Source organism: Lissotriton helveticus, chromosome 9, assembly GCF_964261635.1.
Source record: "Lissotriton helveticus chromosome 9, aLisHel1.1, whole genome shotgun sequence".
Classification (NCBI taxonomy): Eukaryota; Metazoa; Chordata; class Amphibia; order Caudata; family Salamandridae; genus Lissotriton; species Lissotriton helveticus.
Genome location: NC_136070.1, coordinates 948,786,579 through 948,804,913, shown reverse-complemented (window position 1 = coordinate 948,804,913; position 18,335 = coordinate 948,786,579). Strand labels below are relative to the sequence as shown.

The 18,335-nt window shown below is 41.6% G+C and overlaps 1 protein-coding gene across 1 annotated transcript in view; it reads right to left on the bottom strand.

Moving 5' to 3' along the window:
* Window positions 1–12,050, bottom strand: part of IP6K1 (inositol hexakisphosphate kinase 1) — a 279,958-nt gene extending 267,908 nt beyond the window's left edge. The window contains exon 1 of the mRNA XM_078661204.1: window positions 11,904–12,050. The gene's annotated coding sequence lies outside the window, so the exon portion shown is untranslated. The remainder of the gene's footprint in view (window positions 1–11,903) is intronic.
* Window positions 12,051–18,335: the final 6,285 nt, after the last annotated feature.

The following is an 18,335-nucleotide window of genomic DNA, read 5'->3' as shown; positions in this document are numbered from 1 at the left end:
ACTTTCTGCCTTAATATCACACGCTCTTCCCCTCCACACACACATCTAACAAAAAATGCATCAGTAATTGGTGGTGCTCGCAGTGTGTAATCGCTGTGGCAGGGTCATGCAACCGGTTATTTGGGTGTAATTAATCACCGGAAACGGGGTGTAGAGGCAGTTAAAAGGCTCCGAGGGTGGATGATATCACCTCCAAGTGGGTGGACATTACTTTAGATATGGCAGTGTTATATAGGCACACTCACTTTTTCATGAACGTAGCAGCGAAACACGAATGGGGTATAGATTATGGAAAAGAATTAAGGCGAATAATGTCACAAAGCTAAGACACATAGTGGCTTACAATTAGAATTAGGCATATACCTACAGGTTGACGAATTACAACTGCAGGAAATTCTAAGGGTGTGAATAACGGTTGGAGAAAACCCCTCAAAGTGGTTTACCGGTATGAACGATAATGGCAACTACCCGGTAAATAAATAATAATTATAACATGACTGCTCAGTACCATGTGTTACCGTCAGGGCAAAAGTTGCCTGTTCACACTTATCTTTTTAAGGTTTCCTCACTGTTTTTGTATTGTTCTTGTCTTTTTTCCCTGTTTGTCAATCATTCCAGGTTCAGAGTGAAATTACAGTAATGTGAAGACCGGCCCAAGCCCTGATTAAATTGCTGCAATGGTAATGAAACATGTTGGCCTTTCCATAACCGAAGTGGTCAGCAACATTTTGCTTCCTTTTTAACCAGAGTGGGCTCGCGGCATCCAATAAAGTAGGCTTATTTGCCAGTGAGTCCCAACTCATTTTAACTTTAAGAAGCGAGTTTATTCCTTTTTTTCCACTACGGGTCTCAGAGACAGCACAAAATAAGCACCGTTTGTGCATCTGTTCACAGCTCCCTTATTTATCTGTTTCCCTCACTTTCAAAATTCACATTTGACACATATTTTACTGTTCACGGTCGAAGAAAGTCACCAAAGATGATAAAAAAGTGAGCAAACTGGTGAGTACCTACCAGCAGCTCTCATGGTGATGCTTGCGTTAGGTACTTTCTGACCTTTTGACATTTCTTCTTTTTTTTTCTTTCTTTATCTTGCACACACCAATTAGTGGGGGTACTAAGTTAGTAGATTGACAAACATTGAAATTTGGACACTGTGGTCTGGCTGTTATTGGTACTCTTCAGATGCCAGTTTTTGTGGGGGCATAGATATTATTACCTGGCCTATAGGAACATCAGAATTCAAGTGTTCGAGCACAATTAGGTCACTGTTGATATAGTGATACTATGAGTGGAGGGCGACCTGATTGATTACTCCCTCTTATGCTCCCTATTGTTGATGGAGTTTATTATTAGTCTGGTAATGCAAACTCTAAGTTTGGTAACCCTTAGGTCAGTTTTGTATCTTTATTAAAATAGCTCTTATTAGCAACTGTGTGCCGATGGGAGCCTGCCTGTGGAGGCGAATGCGGGTGGGAAGAGTGTATAAAAGAGAATGTGTGTAGGGAAAGAGCATGTTATATTAAGGAGGCAAATGGATACTTTTTGTGCAGGTTTAGCCATGCCGAAAGGGACAGCCAAGCAGGGGACAAAGTCCAGATAAAAACATTCCCAGATGTTTTAGCAAGGATAAGAGAGTGCATACACTATATGAACACATAAGACATAAATACTCTGAAAAAGGCAGCAGGATCAAATAGTGTCAAACCCCCATTCAAAATGTGTACCCATGTTCCAAACTACACTCATATAGCCACACTCACAAATGTAGCAATATATACTGTCATTGACATGAGCATCTCAATGCAAGTGAGCTCAGTGATCTTAAGGGACATTCTCGCTGCTAAACTAAAAAGGAACATTTTAGATACGACTACTGAAATGCACATTACAGCCGAATTACTGGAGTCCACTGCACTCAACTATGCCATTGAACCCTATTCTGGCATTCTACAGTACCAACTAGGTAGACTACCAGGGATTCAAAGAGCAAATCAGGCTGACAGTCAGCCTAAACATATTCCCATAGGTCCACACTACAAAGACTGCCTTGGCTACTTGTATGGGCCAGCATAACAAGTTGACATTTCTGCCACATCTGCAGAGCAAGGGCCTTAATGGCAAAGAAGCAAAATAAGCAGTAAAATGTCCCCAAGCAAACTCACTATGGTAGACTACTTTGACTAGCTAACCGTTTACAGACTGACAGAGGAGAGGATGCACAACAGAAGGCCCCAACAGGTAAAATGTTGTCCACTTCAGATTGGTTCTCCAAATCCTCTCCTTGTTCAGGAAGGCATTTTTAAATATTATTTAATATGCACATTCGGACCTTCAGTATAACAAACTGCCAATGCTGCATTAACTGTTGTCTCGCCAGATTACTATGTGCACCTTTTTAAATCCTCCAGTGACTTTTTCCACTTCCCCACTCATTTTACAGTATCTTTCATAACATTGTCAACTTGTTTATAAAAAGCATGCCTAATGTGGGACTTTAGGAGTGTTACTTTATATAAATCAGTTCTATATTTGTTCAATCAAGATGTGCTTTGTAGACTATCACCACAAAATATGTTACTAACGTGTGTTTTCTCTACTGGTTTTCATTTTTAAAATGAAAGTTACATTTAGGTCTACAAATGGGGAAAATGTGTTAAGCTGAAAAAACTACCACCCCTCCTCGATCTTACTGGTTATCTTTTTCAAGTCTAGGTCTTCTCCCCATAGTCATTACAACATGGGAGACAGGCACTAGGTGGTGCTCAATTCAAGAAACAAAAATTCCTCCCAGGGAACTGCAGCCTGTTGCCTCTTTTTTTCATTAGGTGCTGCGGAAGGAAGATCTTTCCTACCCTTCACCCTAGTGTCCATAGTCCCTTGACCTGCACCACCTGATGTTGTGTTAGGTCTCCCTTTGACAGACCACTGTGGTAACCATGGCTCCAGATGTTTCTTTTGAACATTTCTGCTATTTATTGGGCTTACTTCATTGCCACTTACCACAAATGCCTGTTGCAAAACCATTGAAATAGCCTTGAGAAATGTATTACACATGATTAAAAGTTACTGGGCATCAATACTACAAACACTACCAAAAGGTGCTGGGGCAACTAGTCAAACTCACTCCACGAACTGCACTTCTAGGTGTTATAGAGTAAGTTGTGGAGAAAAAACACTAATGGTAACTGCAACAAATTTAGCAAACAAAATAAACTGCCAGACACTGGAAATCTGCAACATTATAGCTTGTAAATGAAGGAGGAGATCCATGGACTGATGTTCCAAGATGGAGGAGCCAATCTATAATGCAAGGGGTGCCTCACAAACTTAAGAAAATGAAGACAATCATGTGAATACTTTGGTATTTCAAATGTATAACAAGATCAGGCAACGGCATATGAGGGTGAGACCAATACTTTCTTTGTTCTTATTTGAGTATTTTATTTATTTATAGGTTTCATGTACTTCATTTATTTCATGGGAAAAAGCAATACATTTAGTTTCGTAGAAAAAGACTATAATCAATTCCATGGCATTATACAAAAGTTGACAAGAATGATTAAGATTTTTTTTAAGTAAGAGAATCGAGATATGAGGTGATACTTAAAACAGGCTGTGCATTTCCTGGCAGTTTGATTACACTCCAGTAGCCATTGTCATCCTATTTCGTTTTTTTTGTTTTTTTAAGTACATGGGATTATTTTCTAAAGCACTGACTGAATTGAGTGGCGGAAGGTGGCAAAGGCCACTGGAGTCTGTTAGGAAATGTCAGCAGAAGCACTACGCCTGCAAGCGCCCATATTTATTCAAGACGCTTAGCTTTATGTGCAATAGATATGCTGCTTAATGAGTCCTGTTCCACTAAATTAAGTACCCATGTGGCTAACCAGCACAGATAAACAACTCCTTACTATTAGGTAAGAAAAAACAAACTGCAGGAGAAACCAGATTCCTGTGGAGTCTAAAACCAAGAAAAATGATGCCAGCTCAAGCTTTAAAGTTGTGGACATAACAATTCTAGACAAGAAGCAATAATCCCTGACTAGAAAAAGCATAGACAATTTCAACAATGTGCAGTACATTCTACAATACGTTGAATCAAACTGGTCAACTTGAGTCACTGTTTGAGACACACCCTCAGAACGAGGCTGGAAATGAATGGTCAAGGCTTGCCAGAAAACTGTGATCCCTATAGAGTGCTTCAGTATGGTTCCCTTATTTTAGGAATTAATAGGAAAAGCAGTCTGAGCTTTACTCCACTAGAAGTGAGCAGTTACTCCATATGGTTCGTATGGAGACAGGAGACAGGTCTGCATGGAGACAGGTTTAACGGGTTTAAACCAGTCTCCAAACTTTGCAAATGGAGGTATGTTTAAAGTCATCATGTTGTTCTATACTTACTATGGTACAGTGTCAGTCATAATACAATCAAGAGCTTTTAATGTATTAATTATCTGGCAAAGAGGTATTTTGTTTGCTTTACACAGCAAAACATGTTAGACTGCTACTCTGCTTTTTATTTTAAAAAACAACATCTCTTCCAGCACATATAAAGAATGAGTAACAGTGAAATTGTACCTATTTGCCATGAAACCAGATGGGGCCATTACGTTTAAATGATATTATTATGTAGTTAGTAAGTTATTTAACATAAACAGCAGACCAGAATATTTGGATTTTTTCCATAGACAATGTTGTAAGTAGACCTCTTAACCAGTTTCTAATGTAGCCTCTCAATCACTTTGTGATTCACTAGCCACTTTTTTCCAAGACAAGGTGAGCCAAATCTACTCAAATTTGACTACTTCTACAGAGGACGTGAACCAGTTAGATGACAATAATATGATTAGAAAGTCCCCCAGTTTTATGGAATTTAAACCAGTGTCAGTGGAACTGGTCACTGATCTGATTAAAACAGTCAAATCAGGATCCCCGTCTGACCCATGCCCCCTGTCAGTCTTAAAAACGATTCCGGATCTGATCGGTACTAATTTAACGAGCATCTGTAACGCAATGTTTTTCTCAGGCACTTATCCTTCTATATGGAAAAAGGCAATTTTCAGCCGTTGCTAAAGAAAACCAATCTGGATCCAGGAGAAACCAAAAATTACAGACCGATTGCACGTTTACCTTTTCCAGCGAAGATCTTTGAGAAAATTATGAATACCCAGTTAACGCAGTTTATAGAAGAGAATAAACTGTTAGATGACACTCAATATGGGTTTAGAAAAGGGAATGGTACGGAGACTGCTCTTATTAAAGCATCTGATGAAATCAGAATGGTGCTAGACAGAGGAGGTGCCGCAGTCCTGGTACTTCTGGATTTGTCAGCGGCTTTTGACAGGGTTGATCATGTCACCTTGATCAACCTTGTCTCAGCCCTAGGTGTCGGACGAAAGGCTAAGGCTCTTCTGTCCTCCTTTCTTTCCGAACGGACTCAGTCAGTCAGCATGGGCGACTATAATTCTTCAGTCTTTGCTCTCCCCTGTGGTGTTCCGCAGGGATCGTCGCTGAGCCCGACCCCGTTTAATGTATATGTGACAGACTTAGCACGAGTAATTAAGACTTTTGGAATGGGTCTCACGTCCTATGCCGATGACACACAACTTGTGTTAGCGGTGCATAAAGACGGTGAGGCAGTGGCGGAAGTCTTTCATGATGGCATGCTGGCCATTAGTTCGTGGATGGCAAATATTTGCCTTAAATTAAATTTTGATAAGACTGAGGTCATAGCCTTTGTCAACTTAACTCCGGGATTGTCTCCGACATGGTGTCCAGAGGAATTGGGATTACTCCCCACTCCGGTCAAGAAGGCCAGAAACCTAGGTGTTATGTTTGACGAGAGCCTCACTTTTAAACAGCATGTCAATGCAGTGGCCTCCTCGTCCTTTTAAGTTCTAAGGAAGATAAAAAATCTGCCACCCTATCTCCCGATGAGTGCTGGAAAAACTCTCATTAGTTCTTTAGTTATGTCAGAAGCTGATTATTGTAACGGCCTGTTGCTTAACGCACAAGAAAATGTGCTAAATAGGTTGCAACGGATACAGAACACAGCCGCTAGGATATTGTCGGGTACCCCAAAGTTTAAGCCCATTTCTAGTGTCAGGCGTCAATTCCACTGGCTGCCCATAAAAAGCAGGACTAAATTTAAGGCGTTATGCATTGCCTGTAAAGCAGTCCATGGCACATGGCCTGAATATCTGAGAAAATCCCTGCGAGCACATGCACCCAGCAGAGCCTTACGCTCGGCAGCCGCAAATCTTCTAGTCGTTCTCAGAACCAAAAAAGTTAACTGGGGCGACAGAAGATTTGTGGTGGCAACGGCTAAACTTTGGAACTTGCTCCCTCTACAGATTAAGACCTGTCAAACACTGTTCTCATTTAGGAAACCAGTGAAAACCTGGCTATTTGAGCCATAGAAGCCTTCTCGTTATCCTTTCAGTCCACAGCGCCGAGACACCCATGGGTATTTGCGAGCTTTATAAATTGTTAAAATAAATAAATAAGACACTTTCATACTTTTGAGATTAGTGATGCATGCCATTGCCTCTTGAGGTAATTAATGCTACCCAGTTATGGTTATTGTGTTTGGACTGAAACATTGGCACATGTATCAATACATAGTTCCTGGTTTAATCGGAAGCAAAGACTCAGAGAACCATACTACGAGATTTAGAAGGAACCAACTAAAATCACTTTCCATCTGCTCAATCTGAATATGGGACTTACACTGATCTGACTTGGGTTTGTGTGGGATGCAGTCATTCGGGCTTAGAGAGATTTGCCAGTGCATTTGGCTGGAAGAAGTGCCTTAGTTGTAAAAACATATGGAAGTCTGCTCTAAGGTGTAATTCTGTTACTCTCAGAAACAATGCCTTTACCAAGAAATTACCTCTCTTTGCTCTCTGCCAATTCCTGTTTTTGAAGGAGGAGTGCTAAGGCAACATTTAGTAAATTGCTACTTTCCAACAGATCCCACATTTTTGTATACTCAACTGAAATGTGGAACAGCCGTGCAAATCTCACTTTGCTATGGTTCCAATATGACAAAAAAGATGCTGTTTATTACCCTAGTGAAGTGTATGTTTCCTGTCGCCTAGGTTAGAGAACAATCAAACATCAGACTGTATCTTGGCATACATGGAAGAGGTGTGGCGCCGCGGCCAGGGCGACTGACGCTGGAATCTGGGGACCACGGTTCGATCCCCGGCTCCGGCGGCAGGTCAGCCCAGCACCATGTGACTCTGGGCAATAGCTCGCTTAATCTTCCCGACGGCCCCCCAGCGCCTAGAGACCCTTACGGGTGATTGTGCGCTTTACAAATGTGGACTTTATATCTGTATCAATTTCACAAGTAGGTAAGTGGCAAATTCATGTTCATGCAAATTAAAGAAATTAGAAGTTTAACTTCCACTGTCATTGTTTCCATGTCTTGGGGGCACAGTGAAAGAGTAAAAGGAAAAGCCTTGTTCACCTATCAACATCTATAGGCAATGACAGGCAGAACATTAAGGCAAAAAATGAAAAAAAACATCACAAGCAGGTCTATCTTAGCAAAAGCAATATGAAAGATACTTGTCAACAAGCATACACCAGAAAGAAAACAATACAATGAAATCTGAAACTGGAATGGTGCAGGTCCTGTAAAACAAGAATGTAATAAATTATTAAGTGTTAGTGCATGTTACAGGGCCACAGAGTCGTTGCACTTTCTCAAATTAGCACAAATAGTGGAAACAAATGACCCAGAGTGGACTATTACCTAATTCCTTATCTATTGCCTCATGCTAGCATTCAGTGACAATGCTCTAAAATCCACTGATGGATTTAATTTGGACCATGTCATCCAATTTTGCTAAAACAACTAACAAATACTGCACCTAGATTTCAACTATTTATGGACAAGTGGTCTGAAAGAGGATGCTTTAGATAAATCTTAAGGCCAAGTCTATGGCCACAGCTGAATACTGCTTGATGCAGGGGGACTACAGCAGGGTGAGTTAGGCTTCTGATTTAACAGTTAATTTCTCCATATGAAATCACAAAATTAAAGAGCAGGTCCAGGTTGGGGTACTGACAGTCTTGAAGTGCCACAGAACCAGTTCCGTGTCATACCGACTATAAATGTAAGGTCCTTTTCCTCTGTATGAACACAGCTTTAATAGGCATCAACACCCAAGGAAATGCCTGTTGGTCAAACTTAGCTATCTATGTACATTTATACCACAAATTTTACAACTCATATTTTGGGACAGCAGCAATGAGCAAAGAATCGAAACAATGATATAAAGGAAGCATATAAAGGAGAATAAATAAATATTTGTGGGTTTTATTTTTGAACAGATATAGCTGTCCCAAACGCCTTGGCTAAACTCGCGAAATAACACTCAAATAGAAACCCTTCTTGTCAACAGTAACTATTTTTTTGTGTCAAGCTGCACGTTATCTATCTAATACCGCAATGTAAAACATACAAAATTGAAAAAAAGTATGTTGACTGATTTCGGGCAATAATATTTCTCTAAACAGAAGTAATTAACTAGTTTAAAAAAGTGCAGGGTCTAAGTTGAACTTCACAGCCCACCATTGTGTGTGCCGAGGTTGTTCAATATCAAAGGTGCCTACTTTTAATGCAATCTCATGCCTTGTTCTTTCCCCAAACTACTTACATTTGTCTCTGTTCCCTGTTTCACTTCATCACATTTCTGCATATTTTCCTATTGCTCTGGTCACAATTTGATTAAAAAATTTTTTAATGAATGCCGTACCTGCCAGCTGGAAAAACTATGTACTGTTAGTTACTCAAAGCTTTGACTATGCACCTTGTGTGCAGAACACATGCATACAGCAAGGAGGGAAGAGGAGCGATAAGTACAGTTGCACATATCCAGGCACTGCTCATTACCTCACAGGAAAACTCTTCTCCTATGGAAAAAATATATCTATAGCAGGACACCAAATATATTTCATCATACAATAATTGGTCAAAGTAGTACAAACTCAAGTAAAAAAATATCATCACGTTTTGGGAAAATGTTAATCCTTTCAAGTTCTTCTTTTTTGCAAAAAAAATGTAACGGTCCTTCTAAGTCACAGTAATCAGTCTAATATTTTTTTACACAACTGAGTGGTCGAGTGGATGGAAAAAACCTTTCTTTAAAATGAATTAAAAAAAGCTTGGTCTGATAGATTTAAAATAAGGAAGATCACCCTGTATATATGGGGAACACCTTTAGACTTTATAGGACATTCCTACCAACTTGTGATTTGTTCTTTGAATGTGTAAAAAGAGAAAAACAACAACAATACAGCTTTTGACAAATTCTATTCACAAGTACAGAGGTAGCAATATTATTTACGAAGGATGCCTACATACAGTACACAAGTAAAGCTTGGGTTGTATAGGTGAAATCTATGAAAATATTGACGCAGGAAACTACTACAATGGAAATGTAATATTCTTTAGCTCTGGTAAATTGGGCGGACAAAAAACTATCGTAATGCTTTTATATATTTGCCTAAAAATATTCCTTGACAGCTTGATCTAGGACAAGTATTTTGATAGTGGAATCAGCCAAGATATGCATCATTAGACATGCATTCTCAGCTGCACTAAGATGTGTAGGAAGAAAACCCTGCTGTGCCAATAGCTGAAATACAAACATCCTGCATACTCTAAATTATGAAAGCAAAAGCTACAGAAGAGCAATGTACTAATGTATCAAGCGTCTTACACTTACCCAAACAAGCTGGGTAAGCACGCGGTGTTTAAGCAAAGCAAGCAAATCTACTGAAATAAATGCTGCTGCGCTTTCCATATTTGTTGGGTGATGAACTGCAGCACATGAAAAGTATCCCAGGATCAGTACAAGCTCTAAAAATAAGATTTGTTTAAATCAAATACAAAATAAAAGTAATGTGTATATGCCTATGTTGCTATGGATGAGGAAGGGTCCCAGGGGGGTTATAAATCTATAGAAGTCCCTAGACAAGATCCCAGGTCCGGCAACCTCCTCTACGTTGTTTTATATATAAGCTGCAATTTTTGTTTTCCCCATCTGCATTTTCTGTCATTCTAAAAATGGAAGAATGTCCTTCCCATATCTCATCTCTTCCGGAATGCTAAACGGGGGAGCGGGTGTTATGAATGCCCACTTAAAAAATAAACTATCACCAAAGTCCAACTGAAGTCTTTTCATTTCAACTGCTATGCAAAACTGCTCCTCAGAGTTGAAACTACGCAATCGACTATGTAAACTGTTAATGCTCCCAGTTAATGCACATACACAGGTTGTATAAGGCATACTAACAAATCTGATTTAATTAGCGGGTTTGGTCGAAACTGACTCTTATCACATTCAAATAATGTGTGTGTGGGCTACATTCAGTTCCAAATTTCCCTGCCATGTATATATGCACATATATGAAATGGTAATGGATTCCTTGTCTGATTGTTTTACAGGGTAAACAGGAACAATTTTAATAGTTCAAGGAGATCTGAAGTAGATGAAGTAAGATGTATTCTAATGTTCATGGGAGCAAGTGAATCCATTTCATTGCACTCTTAGGGAAAAATGTGTCAAGATCGAATGCAAACAAATCGTAGAAGATTTGGCTTTTTTTAACTGAGTTCAGTTGTCTGTTACTTTTCCAGCATAAGAGACTGCCTAATCCGTGTCTTTTTTCACACGCCTGTTGAACCCATCTCTTCTGCTAAAGTCTGGCCCATTTTTTGAAAATGTTCACTCGCCTGCAACAGTCCAGAGCACACATTTTCCTTTAACACAGCTCCCAAACTGTCAGTTCTAATGGAGACCCTGCGATAAGGAAAGGTTAATGCAACTTGAGGGTTTCATTTAAAATTAAGTGAAGTAAAAAAAAGGTTTCGGAATGCCAGGCCATGATTTTAGCCTGATTTTTTTTTACGTCAAACAACGGAAAAGCGAACGCTTGTCTGGCAAGACAACCGTCGTTTGAGAACTACCCCATACATGCCAACAGACCAGATTCGTGCGGGAGACTCTCCATTTTTAAAGCTAAAAATTGCTTTCTTTTGGATGTCTCTCACCTGAAATTGGCTCTGCTTCCATAGGAGCAATACACTTCCCGATTTTATCTTTAAATCTCCCACTTTCCTCTTCTAAAATGTTGACATGAACGCTACCCCCTCAGCTCAAAGAGCGACTCTTCTCTTCAAGCTAACGGGAACCGGTGCAGGTTGCCTCTTCTGCATTATTTTTCATCCTTGATTTAAACGGTTGGCTGTTATTTCACGTCTTGCCATGGGTATAGTGTTTACGCCTTAAAAGGGCAACTCTGCCAAAAAGATATTTAAACAGCCTGGGAAGCCCAGCCCCTCTCTATGCTTCTGGCTGTTTATACTGCACTTCTAAATGTCTCAAAGCTGCCAACAAATCGGACACCAATCTATGATCTCTTCATCTTTTGCCGTGGGGTCCCTTGGCTACCCTCCCCCGTCTCCAGAACATTCGCCACCCAACCTTTCACATTAAGAATTTCCAGCCCCGTGCCTCGCTTGGATAGACCCGCTGTTTTTCACCTCGCAGAGGATCCGTCACTTGAGATGTTCGTTTCCCTTTCCCTTAGCGAGCATCCTAATCTCCAGCCCTACAGTGCCCCCTGTTATGCAGCTATCCACTCTCTCGCTGCAGCGCAACCTCCTGCACAAGGGGGGGTCGTCCCCTACAGAGCATCCTGCCTCCCTCTGCAGAACCTCCTGCCCCTGCAGTACCCCGCTTTCCTTCCCTGCAGCGGCTTGCTTCTCCGTCCCCTTAACAACCTCATCACACAGCCCTCTGCATAGCTTCACTGCTGCCCCCTCTAGAGACGCTCTATTCCACTCGCACCCAGGGCCACGAGTCACCCGTGCGCTCTCTCACCTGCAGGGCCTTCTGTCCCCGGTCCCGGAGGGCGGGGGGGTCGCGGGGGTTTGCTCCCGCTCTATATAGGCTCCACTCCCCGCTCTTCCTCGGTTGTCACTAGCTCCAATGACAGGAACGCACCACGTGACTGTAAAAAAACGTTTTGCATGGACGTCAGACGTAACATGGCACGTCACGCGCTGATGTCAGACAGAGTTCTCTCCACAACCTACAAGACTCGCTTTAGCTGAAGCCAGTCGTTGTTTGCGCGCGCAGTGGTGGTTCGTGAACGTGAACTTCTAATAAGGAACTAGAACGCTAATATTTAAGGCAAACACATAACTTAGCGAGGCACCCCTGTGCGCCATGCTGCTGTAGGCGCTGTGGGTTCTAGAAAAATAATGTTGGGAAGCCAGGCTGCCGGAACAGTAATGTGTGTTTTTTCCGATAGTTTGATAATTGATTCCATACATACCCACATTTCCAAAGAAGGAGATAGTAAAAATAAAAGCGGATTTTTTCCCCTTTTGACGAGTATAGAAACAGAGGCAATTTGAGGTGGGGGACACCTAAAAGAAATCCAATTTTGTCCCGCCTGAGTGCGATCTGTTGGCTTGTATGTTATTCTCGCATTACTAATTAGCGTCTGATTTACTATTTGTGTTAAGAACGTCTCATGCCTACATTTTGTGAAGTCTAGAAACATCCTTCTTTTGGAACTAAAAGACTTTCATGATAAAGATGGAAGTAATTGGTTAGGTACCAGGCAGACTAATGTTATTTTCACTTTCCTTAATCTGAAGAGAGAGTAGTCCCCTAAATCCATGTCAGTATGGACGTTATTTCGACATAAGCATGCCTCTCAACCTTTTGCAGCAGTTTAGCGGGTGGATTATCAGGATGTAGTGTCATTATTACAGTACTCAATTTAGCAGATTTGTGGGGTTTTATTAAACTCAAAATGGCATTATTGTATATTTCTGCTCATATAACCAACATTAATGACTCAACTTATTAAACTGAAGCTGTTAAACGATTTTGATATAACTTAAATATAGATCATGAAAATCATACATAGCAACGCATCTAGTGAAGACATGACACTCTTGATTTTATGAGCCAAAAATGGCTTTATTTTATCTTTGACTGCCTAAAATTGCTTCCACCTCAAAGTATTCTAATGGTAGAAATAAGGGCCAGAGGTAATGAGTTTCCATGTATAAAATGTGGTCACAAATCCGAAACAGACTTTTTGTGAATGAAAAATAATGTTGTCAACCTACTTATATATTAATAAGATAATCATAGAAATTGTAGTGGATTGCGATTCAACCGGTCTCATCACTATCCATGAGGTAGGTCATAAATTGCAACTCCCGATGACTAGATGCATTCACAGTGATGATTGCCAGCTGGTGTCTGCAGACCACCATTTCTATGATCGCATTTACATAAAGTAAACTTTTTTGTACATGCAGTATGTCTTTTATAAAGGAAACCAAACATGCATTTAACAAGAAAAGTTTATTTTTGGTATTTGTTTCCGCATTGGCATTGGTTTCCTGAAGCACTGCCTACTCTCCAACAAACATTTTGTTTACATTCACAAATAGGAAGCGGTCCCAAGGGAACCCGTTACCATACATGCCAATGCACCCAATTCAGGCGGGAGACATCAGATTTTCGAAGCCAAAAATAACTTTGTTTTGGCAATCTCCCCCCTGAAATTGCCTCTGTTCAATAGAAATCAATGGGGTTAATACATTCTCCTGATTATTATTTTAAAATCTCCCACTTTCTTTTTCAAAAATGTTTGCATGTATGCGTTACTTTTTGCAATTGTGTTACTAACCCAACTCTGTAGTCAATAGTTTCCAGTGTTTTGTAACCATATTACAGTCACAAAGTATTGATACATTCGATTTAGAATTGTCATTTAGAAAGCAAGCCCTAAGCACACCTCTTCCAAATAGCGATTCTTTATGCATTTCTAAACTAATTCTGCAATTCAGTAAAAAATCAAAAAAAATGCAAAATGTGTTTAGTACATTTCAAAAGCCAATTTGCATTCGCAAACCCTGTTATTTTGTGAATAACCGGCTTTGCAACCGCACATGTGGCACCTAAATTCTCCAGATTTTTTTTTTGTCTCCAAAATCTACCTCTTTCCTGTTTCCAAATGTTGGCATGTATGGAAAACTCAATAAACATTGGGATGTAATCTAATATTTAGACTAGCAAGTCATGATTAGGTTAAGGTGTTGCCCAATTTTATGTTTTTTAATACTTCTAATGTGACACCCTTGCTTTCATAAGGGTTTCCTGTATTGTTTTCCATGCATCAGTAAAGATATTTATTGCTTTGAATGCCTGGCTAGAAGACATTTCCTGCATTAAACAATCTATTCTGCTCAAAGCGACCACTCTGGAGCAGGGCTGTAGCCACAGAGAGGCCTGGTAATGCTAGTCATGTTATTATTTTTGTTTGGCTCCTATCTACTTCCCTTCCACCCATACATCCAGCTATTTACATTTTATCTACTAATTGGACAATTCACAACATTCAAAATCGTAGTGGATCACAATTCAACCTGTTTCATAAGTATTCATGAGTTATGTCACAATTTACAACTCCCTACAATTGGATGCCTTCACAGTGCTGATGGCTTGCTCAGGTCAGCAGACAACCATTCCAGTGTTCGCATTTATATAAAGTCAACCTGTTTTGTAAATGTGGCCCACTTTTCTTAGAGAAAACCAAACCAACATTTAATAAGAAAAGTTTATTGTTTTTTGTTTGTTTCCGAGTCAGCAGTGGTTCCCTGGACAATTGCCTGCTCCCCCACAATTGTTTTTTTTACATTCCCAAACAGGAAGCGGTCCCAAGGGGACTAACCCTTTACCTTATGCAAATGTGTTATTAAGTCAACTCGGAAGTCAATACATTGGCAATGTTTAGTAACCAGATTACAGTTGCAAAATATTGATACATAATGCAACACATTGTTATTTGGAAGGCACGCCTTAAATACACCACTTCCAAATAGCGATTCTTTAGGCCTTTCTAAACTAATTTTTCAATTCAGAAACAAGTTAACAAATCGTAAAATGGGTTTAGCCAAAATGCCTCTGAAAGTGGGCAGAGCTGTGTGAATGTGATTTTAAATTTAACTGCTAACTTTATCTTGTAACAAGGACAAAATGAAAGCTGCAGTGCAGGTTCTCAAGTACGTTTTGAGATAAATGTTTAAAGAGGCAATAATATTTTCTCTTTAAATACAATAAAGGCATTAGTAAATGAGTATCTTTACAATCAGATGTCAATATGAGATAGAGGCTGGTGCTTGAACATAATATAATAGTAATGCTTAAGTGCAATGCATGCACCTCTGAAAGGTGTGAGGCCAGCATGGCTGTACTGAGATCCAAATGTATCCCTGGAAGTTGTTGTATAACAACTATATGAAGAAAACAGTTGTAGCCAGCAAGTTCTACAAATCTGCCATGAATAGTTAGCCCAGCCATTGGAGTTGAGTTAAACATTAATGTGAATTAATGGCTTGAAAAAATCCTATGTCACACCTTGGCCTGGGCAATTTACACTATTGCCACAAAGTGCAAAGCATATGTGAATGTATGTGATACACAAATTCACAGTCCCCTTACCCACACTGAGGGCCTGATTCTGATGTGGGTTGGAAAGCTTCCCGACTGAATCAGTTTGGAAATGGTTACAGACCCACTCGGATCGGGAGAGTCTGACCGACGGAGTATGATGCATCCAGATGCTTCCAGACACGATTTGGTTGGACTCCCATTGACTTCACTGCATCAGAATCAGGCCCTAGGTGGGAATGCTTTACTAACCGCATCAGAATCAGGCCCTGAGTGTTTGTCAAGGTTGATAAGTTACACCAGTGGGGATGTCAAAGTATGCCAACAAACACCCAGTCTTAACTTGCTGGAGAATGAAACACTTTTATAAAGCAATTCTCCACACTTTTCAGCATATGGAAGATGAAGGTATAAATACTGCTGAAAGTTTAGGAAAGTGCACCAACGTCTTGATCTTTGGGGTCTTCTGAGAAATGTTGGTAGTCTCAATAAAAGCCAAACAAGCCTGCCCTGAAGCATTGGTAACCCTGCTGAAAAATGTTGCCTTTGTTCAGTATAAAAATGAGCTCCTCGGCTCAGACAACCACCTCATTAAAGTATGGGTCTTTGCTTCGTCAGCTTAGGGACGGCCTATCCTACTGGAACACCACCGACTCTCCTGGCCGAAAGGGTGGCTGCCCTTAAAAAAGACCACCCTACCAAGGGTTCTATATCTCTTTCAGACCCTCTTGGTGACACCCCCTGCGGGTATGATACAGAACTTGAAGAGGGAAATGGATCACTTCGTCTCGATGGGCAGCAGACCAGAATGCAAAACGATCAGTGCTACCGACCTCCAGAAGCAGGGAGCCTGGGTCTGCCAAACCTCCAGCAATACTACCAAGTGGCTCAGCTACTATATCTCATGGGATGGAACAGAGGCGAATCAGAGAAACACTGGATATTTTAGGATAAGGCGATAGCAGGGTTGCACCTATGGAAGGTCCCTTTCTTAAATAGACCACACCGTCCATAGAGCCTCTACTTGTCTCCCATCACCATGGCAACCATGGAGGTCTGGGATCAGGTGGGGGTCGGTCGGGCCTCTCGTCATTCTGATGCCAATTTTAGACAACGCTGACTTCAACCCGTACTGTAGGGTGACCAACCGTCCGTAAATTTCACAGACAGTCCGTAATTTTGGCCGTCTGTCCGTTGTCCGTGAAGGATTCTTTAACGGACGTCATTTGTCCGTAATTTTAACCAGGCACAGCTTCCACCCACCTCCCTTCTTGACACCGATGCTGTTCCAAAGCTCAGATACCCCGCAGCATTGGAGAGGCACAGCGGGATGGCAACCATCACACCTCCAGCCCTTGACTTCAGCCCTTGATGAGCTGTTAAGAGGTAATTGAAGGTGATTGAGAGGGAGGGGCTGCAGCTTCAGGAGCAGGGGCATCTATTCAGATGCAAACAGACCTGAATGCGTCATGTCTCTGCAATTTAGAGGGGGCCTCACACATTCCATTTCTACCCAGGGCCCCAAACATCCTAGACTCGGCCAGATTACACAGAGGCAGCACGTGGTTCTCTCTCGTCACAGCGCTTAATTACTGTCACTAAATTGTAAGCAATTCTCGGTTCTTCAAACATGCAGTCTATAATGTAATAAAATAAAGAAATGGCACAATCGCACCCACACTGATTAACAAAGGACAATCAGTTAAACCAGTTCTCTTAGAGTATCTCCTGTAAGTACTGTACATCAAAGTGGGGGGTGGCATTTTGGACAGAGAGCCTGTCATCTCGTTGTCTTGTGCAGGAGGGGGCGAGGAGCCCAAGATGAAACTAGAATACTTCATGCCCACCCCTGTGTCCACCCTGGTGGATCCTGTTCCCCCTCCTGTGATGGCTCCTGTCCCCCCTCCCCTCCGCCTGTGATGGCTCCTGCCCCCCCCCTGTGAATGCTTCTGTCCCCCCACTGTGGTGGATCCTGTCCCCCTCCCCCGCCCCTGGCTGTGATGGCTCCTGCCCCCCCCTGTGGGGGATCCTGTCTCCGCCCTGGGTGGCTTCTGTCCCAGTCCTGGAACGGCTCCTGCAGCGAGGGTGAAGTTCCTGATGGGCCTCTTCTCAATAGGGCTCAGCTCAAATTAATATGGAAAGGTGGGTGAGTAAGTAAGTGAAGGGATGGGTGGATGGCTGGATGAATTAGTGAAAGGGTGAATGGATGAATGAAAGATTGAATAAATGAATAATGAGAGGATTGATGGATTGATGAGTGAGGGGAAGGATGGATGAGAGAAAATGTAAATAGCTGGATGTATGGGTGGAAGGGTAGCTGGATGATGGATGAGGAGAACGATGGATGAGGGGAAGGATGGATGGATGAGGGGATGGATGGATGAGGGGATGGATGGAGGGGAAGGATGGATGGATGGGTGGGTGGGTGAAAGGATGGATGGATGATGAGGGGAAGGATGGATGGATGATGAGGGGAAGGATGGATGGATGATGAGGGGGTGGGTGAAAGAATGGATGATGAGGAGAAGGGTGGATGGATGGATGATGAGGGGGTGGGTGAAAGGATGGATGATGAGGTGAAGGATGGATGGCTGATGAGGGGATGGATGGATGATGAGGGGGTGGGTGAAAGGATGGATGGATGGAAGGATGATGAGGGGAAGGATGGATGGATGATGAGGGGAAGGATGGATGGATGATGACTGGGTGGGTGAAAGGATGGATGGATGGAGAGTGGGTGGGTGAAAGGATGGATGGATGGATGATGAGTGGGTGAGTGAAAGGATGGATGAGTGGGTGGGTGAATGGATGGATGAGTGCATTGGATGGTGGGTG